At 45.8% G+C, this 13,410-nt stretch overlaps 4 non-coding genes across 4 annotated transcripts; all 4 read right to left on the reverse strand.

The window, feature by feature from the left end:
- Positions 1-747: 747 nt before the first annotated feature.
- On the reverse strand, positions 748-821 carry trnak-cuu (transfer RNA lysine (anticodon CUU)). Its single transcript has one exon. It is a non-coding gene; the product is annotated as a tRNA-Lys (tRNA).
- Positions 822-1,149: 328 nt separating this feature from the next.
- On the reverse strand, positions 1,150-1,259 carry trnal-caa (transfer RNA leucine (anticodon CAA)). The gene is made up of 2 exons: positions 1,222-1,259; positions 1,150-1,195 (listed from the first exon to the last, which is right to left on the reverse strand). It is a non-coding gene; the product is annotated as a tRNA-Leu (tRNA).
- A 2,252-nt stretch (positions 1,260-3,511) lies between these two features.
- trnak-cuu (transfer RNA lysine (anticodon CUU)) lies at positions 3,512-3,584 on the reverse strand. The gene has a single exon. It is a non-coding gene; the product is annotated as a tRNA-Lys (tRNA).
- Positions 3,585-3,911: 327 nt separating this feature from the next.
- Positions 3,912-4,021, reverse strand: trnal-caa (transfer RNA leucine (anticodon CAA)). Its single transcript has 2 exons — positions 3,984-4,021; positions 3,912-3,957 (listed from the first exon to the last, which is right to left on the reverse strand). It is a non-coding gene; the product is annotated as a tRNA-Leu (tRNA).
- Between the last annotated feature and the right edge of the window lie 9,389 nt (positions 4,022-13,410).

The following is a 13,410-nucleotide window of genomic DNA, read 5'->3' on the forward strand; positions in this document are numbered from 1 at the left end:
TGAGGTAGATACATTTTACATCTTCTTTCACCTGTGATGGGCACTCGAGTTAAAGCATTGGGAATATAAAACCTTAAACAGTGGAAAAATACGTAACACAAGGTGAAACATGAGGTGTACGGAGTTGATTCGGACAAACATTCATGGCATAATCACATAAAACATAGTTTTCATCAGGGCGTCCTCCTGTAAGACTGTGGGGGAGAAGGTCTGTTATCGCCAAAGTCACAGCGGCTCCCTGCGGTGAGGGAGAGAGGGAGAAAGAAAACCCCCCAATGTTCAAAGAGAGTTTTTCTGTTATCTGGCCGTGGAATGTCCATCTCCATTCCCCTACACTTGCAATGAGGTCAAATATAGGACAAACCCATTGTCAGGAGTGGGATTAGAACCCATTCCTCCACTTGTAGACCAAATTTGCTTACGCTTAGGTAGGAGTTTACCTTGACCCTGACACCTTGGACATTTCAGCGATGCTGACATTGAGCTCCCTTATCTCGAAGATAACGTTCCAAAAATCAGTACAAAGTAAATGCTTTGGCAACCTTACACTAGATGAAGTCTTTCCAATTATGTACAGTCCATATAAAGAGATGACTTTAACAGGTGATGAGAATTGAGTGAAATAGTTCAAATCTCATTGTTACAGAGGGTTTAATTCTTCTTCTTTCGGTTCCAACAGAAGAAAATTTATGACCAAGATTTCACGGGTTGTAATGGCGAGCAGTCCATAAAGCTTAAAATCAACACCGCCCAACCGTGGGGCTCGAACCCACGACCCTGAGATTAAGAGTCTCATGCTCTACCGACTGAGCTAGCCAGGCTGGCTGCCCAAAAGGCAAAAAAGGTCATAATGAAAACCCAGAATTTTTCAGTACTAAGTCTGGTAAATTAATCTGTCACTTTAATTTCTCAGTGAGTGGTCACAATTACAGTATAAGACATATGATACAGTTCACTCTGAATGTACTCAATGCTTTGACAGTACAGCATCTACGTAGTAGATTGGCCATCACATCACAATTCATCATTGGAAGTAACACTTCATTTGAAATCTTAAGCCAATACGACAATTTTTCATCCATTGTCACACATGTGCTTGTAAATTAGGGTGTAAAAATGGCTTCCTTTCCAAAGGAAATATTTTTTTTTTGTCAGGAGTGGGATTTGAACCCACACCTCCATTCAGAGACCAGAATCCCCTGTGGCGAGGAAGGAGTTTACCTTGAGTCTGGCGCCTTAGACCGCTCGGCCATCCTGACACTTTATTTATGTGAACTGTGAGTATACAGAATCAGATCCGTTATTACAGTAGCACAAATGACCGTACCTATACTTTGGTAAAAAAACACATCAAACTGCTGTCTCTTTTTAAAGGAGTTTGATGTGGTTGTTGTCACATCAAACTACTGCGTCCTTTAAAAGTCCACATCAAGCTAATGCTTCGTTTTAAAGTCTATTGCAATTGAGATGTCAGTCGAGAGCCGTAACAGCAGTAGTGCATCCAAGAAAGCTGTGTATTGAATGGATATAGAACCTTTAGTGAAGCAGGAGCCAACAGGCTATTCACATCCTTGTGTAGGGTCTCAAACTACAGGTATTCAGTTTACGATTAAGGAAGATTTCTTAGCAGAAACGAGACAAGACGGGGCACCAGGGTAAAACCCAAAAAGCTAAGATACGGTCCTTAATCGCGCTCGTTAAAAGGTCTGAAGGGTGTTTCACGATTCAGGGACTTACGCATAGTCTAATCAAACAAACAATAGTCAATAACTCTTTCGTGTAGTTTATTTATCAAAAGGGCAATCAAAAAGGGCACCGGAGCAGAAATGCGCACAGGTAAATCACAGGTGATGTTATATCAGATTTAACAGCAGATTTCATGCAGATAATGTTAAACCAGGGTTTTGCCTTTGATAATCAAACGTGTCTATGCTAATCTATATCAAAAAGAGGGAAAGTGAGAAGCTAAGGGAGGAGGAACAGCTGAGTTCTACCCAAATCACGCCACAAAAGAACCGCACACTGAAGTCGGCTTACGATTTTGTAGAACTCGGTCCGGCTGGTCCTTGTCCGCGGACGAGATCCGTGGCGAGGCAGCGGCGTGGAGCGGTGTGGCGGGCGAAGGCAGTGGCGTGCCGCGATATCCGTGACGCGGGGCGGCAGCGGTGGCGCGAGGCGGCGCGTGGAGCGGTGTGGCGGGCGAAGGCAGTGGCGTGCCGCGATGTCCGTGACGCGGGGCGGCAGCGGTGGCGCGAGGTGGCGCGTGGCGATGTCCGGGAGTTCCTTAGCGGTAGAACGCTTTAGCTGCGTGTTAGCTCCTCACGCGGCCTTTACTCAGATGAGAACGTAGCGCTGATCCACGTAAACGGCGTAGATTACTTCAAAAATAGTAGAAGCGAAGTAGAAAAGAAAGTCTCTGTCCGGTTTAGCGCTTAAGCTTAGTTCCAGGTGTTTCCAGGTGTTTTCAGAGTTCAGGGGGGCGATGAGGCTGGCCTAGTCTTGTCGACCCACGTGGCGGACGCTTTGTTGAGACAAAGGAAAAGTAAACAGGCTCGTCCGTGGAGACGGCTTCAAAGAGATAGACAAAGGCTTGAACAAAAAAAAAGGAAGAAGAGAGCAAGAAGAGAAGAGAGGAGAAGAGAGCGTTCCAAGCTCGGAGCGTCTTTTTGTCACCTAGCGCCGCAGGGCACGCTGGGAGCGAAAGGGGCGGGCGCTACTGCGACGACACGTTAAACACTTTTGGCAGTTTGTGCACATTATTCCTTGAGGTAGATACATTTTACATCTTCTTTCACCTGTGATGGGCACTCGAGTTAAAGCATTGGGAATATAAAACCTTAAACAGTGGAAAAATACGTAACACAAGGTGAAACATGAGGTGTACGGAGTTGATTCGGACAAACATTCATGGCATAATCACATAAAACATAGTTTTCATCGGGGCGTCCTCCTGTAAGACTGTGGGGGAGAAGGTCTGTTATCGCCAAAGTCACAGCGGCTCCCTGCGGTGAGGGAGAGAGGGAGAAAGAAAACCCCCCAATGTTCAAAGAGAGATTTTCTGTTATCTGGCCGTGGAATGTCCATCTCCATTCCCCTACACTTGCAATGAGGTCAAATATAGGACAAACCCATTGTCAGGAGTGGGATTAGAACCCATTCCTCCACTTGTAGACCAAATTTGCTTACGCTTAGGTAGGAGTTTACCTTGACCCTGACACCTTGGACATTTCAGCGATGCTGACATTGAGCTCCCTTATCTCGAAGATAACGTTCCAAAAATCAGTACAAAGTAAATGCTTTGGCAACCTTACACTAGATGAAGTCTTTCCATTTATGTAGAGTACATATAAAGAGATGACTTTAACAGGTGATGAGAATTGAGTGAAATAGTTCAAATCTCATTGTTACAGAGGGTTTAATTCTTCTTCTTTCGGTTCCAACAGAAGAAAATTTATGACCAAGATTTCACGGGTTGTAATGGCAAGCAGTCCATAAAGCTTAAAATCAACTCCGCCCAACGTGGGGCTCGAACCCACGACCCTGAGATTAAGAGTCTCATGCTCTACCGACTGAGCTAGCCAGGCTGGCTGCCCAAAAGGCAAAAAAGGTCATAATGAAAACCCAGAATTTTTCAGTACTAAGTCTGGTAAATTAATCTGTCACTTTAATTTCTCAGTGAGTGGTCACAATTACAGTATAAGACATATGATACAGTTCACTCTGAATGTACTCAATGCTTTGACAGTACAGCATCTACGTAGTAGATTGGCCATCACATCACAATTCATCATTGGAAGTAACACTTCATTTGAAATCTTAAGCCAATACGACAATTTTTCATCCATTGTCACACATGTGCTTGTAAATTAGGGTGTAAAAATGGCTTCCTTTCCAAAGGAAATATTTTTTTTTGTCAGGAGTGGGATTTGAACCCACACCTCCATTCAGCGACCAGAATCCCCTGTGGCGAGGAAGGAGTTTACCTTGAGTCTGGCGCCTTAGACCGCTCGGCCATCCTGACACTTTATTTATGTGAACTGTGAGTATACAGAATCAGATCCGTTATTACAGTAGCACAAATGACCGTACCTATACTTTGGTAAAAAAACACATCAAACTGCTGTCTCTTTTTAAAGGAGTTTGATGTGGTTGTTGTCACATCAAACTACTGCGTCCTTTAAAAGTCCACATCAAGCTAATGCTTCGTTTTAAAGTCTATTGCAATTGAGATGTCAGTCGAGAGCCGTAACAGCAGTAGTGCATCCAAGAAAGCTGTGTATTGAATGGATATAGAACCTTTAGTGAAGCAGGAGCCAACAGGCTATTCACATCCTTGTGTAGGGTCTCAAACTACAGGTATTCAGTTTACGATTAAGGAAGATTTCTTAGCAGAAACGAGACAAGACGGGGCACCAGGGTAAAACCCAAAAAGCTAAGATACGGTCCTTAATCGCGCTCGTTAAAAGGTCTGAAGGGTGTTTCACGATTCAGGGACTTACGCATAGTCTAATCAAACAAACAATAGTCAATAACTCTTTCGTGTAGTTTATTTATCAAAAGGGCAATCAAAAAGGGCACCGGAGCAGAAATGCGCACAGGTAAATCACAGGTGATGTTATATCAGATTTAACAGCAGATTTCATGCAGATAATGTTAAACCAGGGTTTTGCCTTTGATAATCAAACGTGTCTATGCTAATCTATATCAAAAAGAGGGAAAGTGAGAAGCTAAGGGAGGAGGAACAGCTGAGTTCTACCCAAATCACGCCACAAAAGAACCGCACACTGAAGTCGGCTTACGATTTTGTAGAACTCGGTCCGGCTGGTCCTTGTCCGCGGACGAGATCCGTGGCGAGGCAGCGGCGTGGAGCGGTGTGGCGGGCGAAGGCAGTGGCGTGCCGCGATATCCGTGACGCGGGGCGGCAGCGGTGGCGCGAGGCGGCGCGTGGAGCGGTGTGGCGGGCGAAGGCAGTGGCGTGCCGCGATGTCCGTGACGCGGGGCGGCAGCGGTGGCGCGAGGTGGCGCGTGGCGATGTCCGGGAGTTCCTTAGCGGTAGAACGCTTTAGCTGCGTGTTAGCTCCTCACGCGGCCTTTACTCAGATGAGAACGTAGCGCTGATCCACGTAAACGGCGTAGATTACTTCAAAAATAGTAGAAGCGAAGTAGAAAAGAAAGTCTCTGTCCGGTTTAGCGCTTAAGCTTAGTTCCAGGTGTTTCCAGGTGTTTTCAGAGTTCAGGGGGGCGATGAGGCTGGCCTAGTCTTGTCGACCCACGTGGCGGACGCTTTGTTGAGACAAAGGAAAAGTAAACAGGCTCGTCCGTGGAGACGGCTTCAAAGAGATAGACAAAGGCTTGAACAAAAAAAAAGGAAGAAGAGAGCAAGAAGAGAAGAGAGGAGAAGAGAGCGTTCCAAGCTCGGAGCGTCTTTTTGTCACCTAGCGCCGCAGGGCACGCTGGGAGCGAAAGGGGCGGGCGCTACTGCGACGACACGTTAAACACTTTTGGCAGTTTGTGCACATTATTCCTTGAGGTAGATACATTTTACATCTTCTTTCACCTGTGATGGGCACTCGAGTTAAAGCATTGGGAATATAAAACCTTAAACAGTGGAAAAATACGTAACACAAGGTGAAACATGAGGTGTACGGAGTTGATTCGGACAAACATTCATGGCATAATCACATAAAACATAGTTTTCATCGGGGCGTCCTCCTGTAAGACTGTGGGGGAGAAGGTCTGTTATCGCCAAAGTCACAGCGGCTCCCTGCGGTGAGGGAGAGAGGGAGAAAGAAAACCCCCCAATGTTCAAAGAGAGATTTTCTGTTATCTGGCCGTGGAATGTCCATCTCCATTCCCCTACACTTGCAATGAGGTCAAATATAGGACAAACCCATTGTCAGGAGTGGGATTAGAACCCATTCCTCCACTTGTAGACCAAATTTGCTTACGCTTAGGTAGGAGTTTACCTTGACCCTGACACCTTGGACATTTCAGCGATGCTGACATTGAGCTCCCTTATCTCGAAGATAACGTTCCAAAAATCAGTACAAAGTAAATGCTTTGGCAACCTTACACTAGATGAAGTCTTTCCATTTATGTAGAGTACATATAAAGAGATGACTTTAACAGGTGATGAGAATTGAGTGAAATAGTTGCAATCTCATTGTTACAGAGGGTTTAATTCTTCTTCTTTCGGTTCAAACAGAAGAAAATTTATGACCAAGATTTCAAGGGTTGTAATGGCAAGCAGTCCACTTTTTGATTCTCAGTTTGTTGGCAAGGAATGACTTATGTGGACCCATTTTGGATGAAAACCGTGTTTTGCGTTTGTGGAAATGAGCATCATGGAAGGATGTATGGGCTCTGTGGCGCAATGAGTCGCTAATGGTGAGAGAACATATTTGTTTTTTACAATGGAAAGTCTGCTCGCTTTACTATCTGATGAAAGGCACTGCTGAACGAGGTTCAATTGCCAAGTGTGCTTGAAAAAGTAAGCAAATACATCGGCATTATGTCAAATAACATTATCTTGCAATTTTTCCTCAATATCCAGATTAACTGCAGTATATTGAGTGCGCAATAAATTGGCGAGAGTCGATTGATTGAAAAACTTCCAGTTTTTTTATAGCTACATTGGTACAGGGGATTTAGCTTAAAGGTAGAAAGATTGATGCCCTCGCTCTCCATTAAACACAGTTGATTGGACAGGGGCTGAACTTTCGAATGTTGCTGGCTCGCTTTAAAAAAAAAAAAAGATATTGCGGCTTGTAGAGTCGCAATTATTATACCATGTGGGCTGTATGACTCTACTTCTGGGATTGTATTTCTTGCTTGCTCTGGCAAGGTGAGCAGTCGTCCCTGGGTGGGCTCGAACCACCAACTTTTCGCCTACCAGTAAAACGCGCTAGCCGATTGCGCCACAGAGGCGAGAATCTTGACATACCCATAAAAGGTTTAACCCTCTAATTGCAATTAAAAATGAAGAAAAACTCTGGATTCAGAGCGCTAGCCGCTATACCGTTGAACCACACCTTTCTACAGGATATCCTGTTTTGAAAATAAGTATGACATTTGATCATTGGGCTATATCAAAGAGAGCAGCATTGAAGTAGGCAAACTTCTGCTTCATGGTTTCATTGTGTGGTGGTCATCACATCTGCCCTACACGCAGAAGGTCTTGGGTACAACATTCAGCGAAACCAAACATGTTACCAAACATGTTCATGCTAACAATGTTCCAATGAAAGCTTGCTGTTTATGTTTTATAGATCCTTTCCATGCCATTTATGTCCTGATCTCGCAAAATATCCAATAGACCCAGCATTCCTATTCATTGTATTTTTGAGCAAAGACTAACATTCAGGTACACATGCCGAAACCCGGGATTGAACCAGGGACCTTTAGATCTTCAGTCTAACGCTCTCCCAACTATTTCGGCTACTTTTTCAAAAATTTAGGCAAGGGAGCGAAACGTGTGGCATAACGTAGCGAGAAAATGAACTAGTTCTGTGTGTCCTTTTTTCTTTTCTTTTGATTAAACATAAAACAATACAGGACACGACCAGGGAGCAAAAATCGAAATAAAAAGAACATAAATAGCACTAAACATAAAATAAAAACAAAAGCACATTTAAATGAAAATAGGGGTCCTACTTGGTCCAAAGTCGATCAAATTAGTGCTTATCCAAATTAAGCCTGAATGTCACTGTTTTCCATTCATCCAATGTCTAATGTCTGTTACTATGTCAGTCAAGTCTTTGATCGTTGGCGTGGTTGGTGTCGAGCATTTCTTTGTGATGGCCTTTTTCTCTACAGCCAAAAGTATGTTCCAAGGGTATCCATTTATTGTGTCCATGGCAGGAGTGTTGAGGCCCAAGTACATAGTTTTAAATTTGAGTGGGATGGAAAAGTCAAAAACAGTCTGCAGTGCCCTTTGAATTTCAGTCCATTATTTTTGAGCAACAGCACAGCCCCAAAACACCTGATAGTGGTTTGCCTGCTGGGTTCTCCAGCAGTTAGCATTTCCTTGTGAATAATGGACACTTTGACATGGTGTGGTGAAAAAAACATATTTTTCCCCTTCAGGCATGTGATTTTGTGGTCTTCCTCAGGGCTGTTCCTACATTTCCACACTCTTGGTCAGACAAAACCAGGTTAACTTCTCGTTCCCATTGGTTTAGAATATACTCAGCAGAACGTTGTCCAGATTACCAATGCATTGAGATCATTTAGAAATGATTCCCCTCGCAAGTTCTGATTGATTGGTTTCAACAAAGATTACTGTCAGAGGATTATAGTGGTCATTTCTTTGTTTCATTTCTTGCTTATAATAAGTCCTATAAAAGTCCTGTCTCTCCAAGTCAAAGGATTCCTTCAACACATCAATGCTTTTCATTTGATTTTCTTTTGCAATGCGGTGAAACGTTTACGCCTTTTGTAATCCAGGCGTTGAATCATAAGCTTGGTCATAAGAAAACCAGCTCCAGATTTTAACAGCTTTGTTTAGTTTGTATGCTTTGGTTGGCTCCTTTCAGGGGGTAAGCACAGATTTTACCCAAAGATTCTTCATGTTTCTGCACTTTTTCAAAAGAGTAACGCTACTCTCGGGGCACTCAAGGTTCCACTGAGATTTGAACTCGGATTGCTGGATTCAAAGTGCGCAAACCATTACACCATTGAACCGCAGAATGCTCCCTAGACGGATAACGGTGATCCAAAGCTACAAGTCTTAACATCAATCATCCCTTGCCACAAAAATGGGAAACAAGGATTGCAAACAGTGCAAACAATCTTGAAAAAAGCGAGCCAGCAACTTTCGAAAGTTCAGCCCCTGTCCAATCAACTGTGTTTAATGGCGAGCGAGGGCATCAATCGTTCTACCTTTGAGCTAAATCCCCTGTACCAATGTAGCTATAAAAAAACTGGAAGTCTCTCAATCAATCGACTCTCGCCAATTTATTGCGCACTCAATATACTGCAGTTGATCTGGATGTTGAGGAAAAATTGCAAGATAATGTTATTTGACATAATGCCGATGTATTTGCTTACTTTTTCAAGCACACTTGGCAATTGAACCTCGTTCAGCAGTGCCTTTCATCAGATAGTAAAGCGAGCAGACTTTCCATTGTAAAAAACAACCATGTACTCTCACCATTAGCGACCTTTGAATCCCCTTGCAAATTATGCCTAGAAGTCCAATGCGCTATCCATTGCGCCACAGAGCCCATACATCCTTCCATGATGCTCATTTCCACAAACGCAAAACACGGTATTCATCCAAAATGGGTCTACATCAGTCATTCCTTGCCAACAAACTGAGAATCAAAAAGTGAAAAGAGTGCAGTTAATCTGTGTGTGCAGGGATACTTTTCCATCTCTTATTCCAATTTGTAACAGCAGCGCATTTTCTGTCGTTGTAAATAATTTGCATGCTTGAATGGACAACTGAGTAGTAGTAGGTTTGAGATGGGCCGGTATTTATTTAGCACTGTGGCATCAAGACTGCTCTTCTTTAAGAGAGGCTTAATGACTGCAGTTTTAAGGCTCTTGGGAAAATTCCAGATCCAAGCAACATGTTGACTTTTTCATTGATTGGAGCCAACAGACTGCTCACCATAGACTTTAAAAATCTAGTAGGCAATGCATAAAGGCAGCATGTAGTGGAACTCAGACTTGTGGTGATCTCTTGGAAAGTTTTGTCAGCCACAAATGCAAAATGGGTTAACTCCAGTTGTCTAGTTGGCTGCGTGCTTGTTATCTGCAAATAATGGTATTATTAATGTTCTGAAATGAGTCTTGCAAAGAACACTGCAAACTCATTGCACCTGGAGAAATACAGAAACCATCAGACAAAGTAACATTTACCACACTGGAATTTGAAATATTAACCCGCTTTGTCATTAGCAGGTCCAGAGTGTGCCATTTGCCCTCTGTGGGGCCACTCAGGTGCTGAGTAAGACCAAAGCTTCTGATGACAGCGCCAAGCTCTTTAGAAGAAGACGAGGTTGAGCGGGGCGTGAAGGAAGGAAGGAACAGTCACTCACGTACGGGAAACTCCTACCAAGCAGTGGCCAGCCTATAGCACACTGGGATTCTGTGGTAATTGAACCAAGTTTAGCAGTTCCTTTCATCAGTTAATAACACAAGCAGGCTTTCCTATTTACCAATGTAGATAACAGGGGTTACAACAGTGACTCTGGTGGGTCTCGAACTCACAGCCTTTGAATGCCTTTGCAACTTTTGTCTGATTCCCCTTTTTCACAAAAGCAAAACAGTCATCCGAAAACAGTCTACATCAATCAATCCTTACCATCAAACTGAGAAACAAGGAGTGAAAAGAGTGCATTTACTCTGTTTATTCAGGGATACTTTTCAATCTCTAATTGCAAAATGTAAAAGAGCTCTTTCGGGTGATAAGTTTTTCTGTACATGTAAACAACTGATTTGCTTGAAAGGCTATCATGAAGGCACTGCTGGGATTTGAACCCAGGATGTCCTGTTTACTAGACAGCCACAGCGCCTCTTAAATGCTACTCCACCTGTTTCAGCTAGATATTCAGTGACCAATGTTACCTCGTAGATTTCGCCTTTTTGAGGTGCGTGCAATTTGTGGTGTGCTGCATGGTCTGGAGCTGGAGGTTTGGGAGTTTTTTGGAGTTTTTAATCGTTATTTTGATCATTTTCATTTACTTTTTTCAGTTTTTTTGTTTGTTCCCCTCCCAGTAAACTTACTGGGAGGTGGATTTTTTGTTTTTTTGTGAGCATGGCTCAAAGGACGGACAACACGGCATCGGACACTGGAATGGACACGACAAAGGCAAGACAAAGTTTGAAAGAATCAGTAAATAATAGAAAGAACAAAGAAAGAAGGATGAAATTTATGAAAGAACTCACTGTGGTATTGGAACTAACGGAGGGAGCACAAATCACGCCACTAGCTTTTTTGAAATCAACTCAGGAGGTGTGCGGCTCCATAGTAGCGTGCAGACTCATCTCAAAGGACAAGTATGAAGTAACCGTCAGTACCACCAAAGCGAAGGAGCGGCTCCTGGATGGGTACTGCATTGGAGGAGTCAGGGTTCACGCCCGTGACATCTCGGTTGATGAGCTGGTCATGTCCTTCATGGGGCTGCCGGCTTATATCGAGGACGAGGAGATCCTGGCCAAGCTCTACGCCTGGGGGGTCTCTGCGGTCTCCGAGGTGAGGAGGAGAATGTGGCCGGGGACGAACATGGCGGACGGCACCAGGTTTGTACGGGTAAGGTTCACGGACACGGTGCAGTCCTTACCGTATTCTGTCAGGTTTGACACCGCGGGGGGCCCCGAGTACTTCAGGGTAATACACGACAGGCAGGTGCGGGTGTGTAGGGGGTGTCTCCAGCCTGGCCATATTCTGAGGGAGTGCCCTGACTTTCTGTGCCGCAACTGCGGGAGCCAGGGGCATTACGCGCGCGAGTGTGTCGCGCAGTGGGCCCCGAAGTGCAGAGAGTGCCGCATGTTCCGCCACTTATGTCCGTGTGGTGCGGGTGACAGAGAGGAGGACAGAGGGGAGGACAGAGGGGAGGACAGGGAGGACGCCATTGGAGGAGAGAGCAGTGACGTGGCCCAGAACGTGCCCGCAACTGCTCTCTCCGAAGTAGAGGAGGTTTTGGAGGAGGAGGCTGTGGAGGAGTCAGGGGAGCCAGAGGTGTTCGGCTCCTCTTGCTCCTCTGACTCCTCAGACGAGGAGGCGCCCGTCGCACTGGAGATGGTGCTCGGCTCAGCGCTGGCGTCTGGGAAGGTGGGAGCAGGACAAACTGCTCCTCCTGACCAGAGGGAAGGGACTCGTGAGGGTCCAACTCCTAAGCCCGTGGAGGCAGAGGCTGAACCCGGGAGGAGGATGGGTGCGGGACAGGCCCCGCATCTTACCTCCAAAGGGGGGGACATCACCACAGGGCTGGGTGATGATCCCAAGCTCCAGTCGGACGGTGGTAAGAGGGGACAGGTGGAGAAGAAGGAAAAGAAAGGGACAAGACGCAGGAAGCAGGTGGCAGGAGATGGAGAGGGCGCTGCTGCTCAGAGCGGCTCCACCTCCTCCGCCTCCTCCATTCCAGCCACATCAAAAGCGCCAGCAGAAAGCTCCATCAACCCACCATCCTCCACACGCAGCTCTGCCCCACGAGGTGAGCTTGAGACTGTTTTTAATGATGACTTCATGGATTTCTCCACCCGTGAAGTCAGAAAAAGAGTGTGGGAGTCAGATGCGACGGGCGCCAAAAAGAAGTCGAAATAAAAGATGGGTTGTATCCTCCAAAGTCTCCTCTTAATGGCGTTCTCCTTGTCCTCTTGGAACGCAGGCGGCCTGCGGAGCCCAGTGCGGATGCAGAGCGCGTTACACTTTTCCAAGTGGGACGTGCTCTGCATCCAAGAAACGCATTGGGATGTCAGCCACGCGCAACGAGTGCGGAACGTGGGAGTAGGCTCTGTATTTTGGGCCCTGGGCACGGCGTGCTCGCGCGATGTGGCCACGGTGGTGAGGCCTGGTGTCTTAGGCCAACCCACCCTGGTACACGCCGACCCAGAGGGCTCCTTCCTGGTCCTGGACTTCACGGACACAGTGAAGTTCAGACTAATTAATATCTACGCCCCGAACGATGATGGTCTGAGGAGGCAATTCTTCAAAAAAATATTTCGCTTTGCAAACGACAATACAATCATAATCGGTGACTTTAATACAACACTTTGCAAGACAGACATCGGCATTAACAACTCTTTTAAAAACAGCACTGCCAGGACAGCCCTGTTGGAAGAAGCCGCCAGCAGGAACCTGACGGAGGTGTGGCGGTTCGTCCACCCCTTCCTGAAGGATTTCTCCAGGTGGCAGGGCGTCCTGAAGCAGTCCCGCATTGACCTCTGTTTTGCCTCCTCAGACCTGGCACAGAGAGTCAGTGGTGCTTCCTACAAGTGGTCAGGCTTGAGTGATCACTCCACTTTAGATATTTATTTTGGGTTAGTTTCATCACCGAGGAATGGAGGACTGTGGGTCCTAAACAGCTCCATCCTCGGTGATGAAACTTTTTGTAGGAAAATGGACTTTTTGTTTGATGTATTTGACATGGAGCTGGAGCTGATCGACAGCGTGGTCGATTGGTGGCCGACGGCAAAAACACGCATTAAAAAGCTCTGTGTCAATTACAGCAAACACAAGGCGTGGCTGTCGACCAGGAGGGAGACCGCTCTCCGCCAGCGCCTGCAGGTCCTGGACCAGGGCGCAGCTTCCACCACTGGCCCTGTGGATCCAGAGTACCTGGTGGTGCGCGCTGAGCTGGAGCAGCTGGAGGTAAGTAGGTGTCAGGGTGCAATTTTGAGGGCAAAAGCCAGACACACAGTCGAAGGAGAACGCTCGACAGCGTTCTTCTTCGGCTGTGAGAA

Source organism: Eucyclogobius newberryi, unplaced genomic scaffold (assembly GCF_026437365.1).
Source record: "Eucyclogobius newberryi isolate DKJ021-1_F unplaced genomic scaffold, fEucNew1.0.hap1 SCAF_55, whole genome shotgun sequence".
Classification (NCBI taxonomy): domain Eukaryota; kingdom Metazoa; phylum Chordata; class Actinopteri; order Gobiiformes; family Gobiidae; genus Eucyclogobius; species Eucyclogobius newberryi.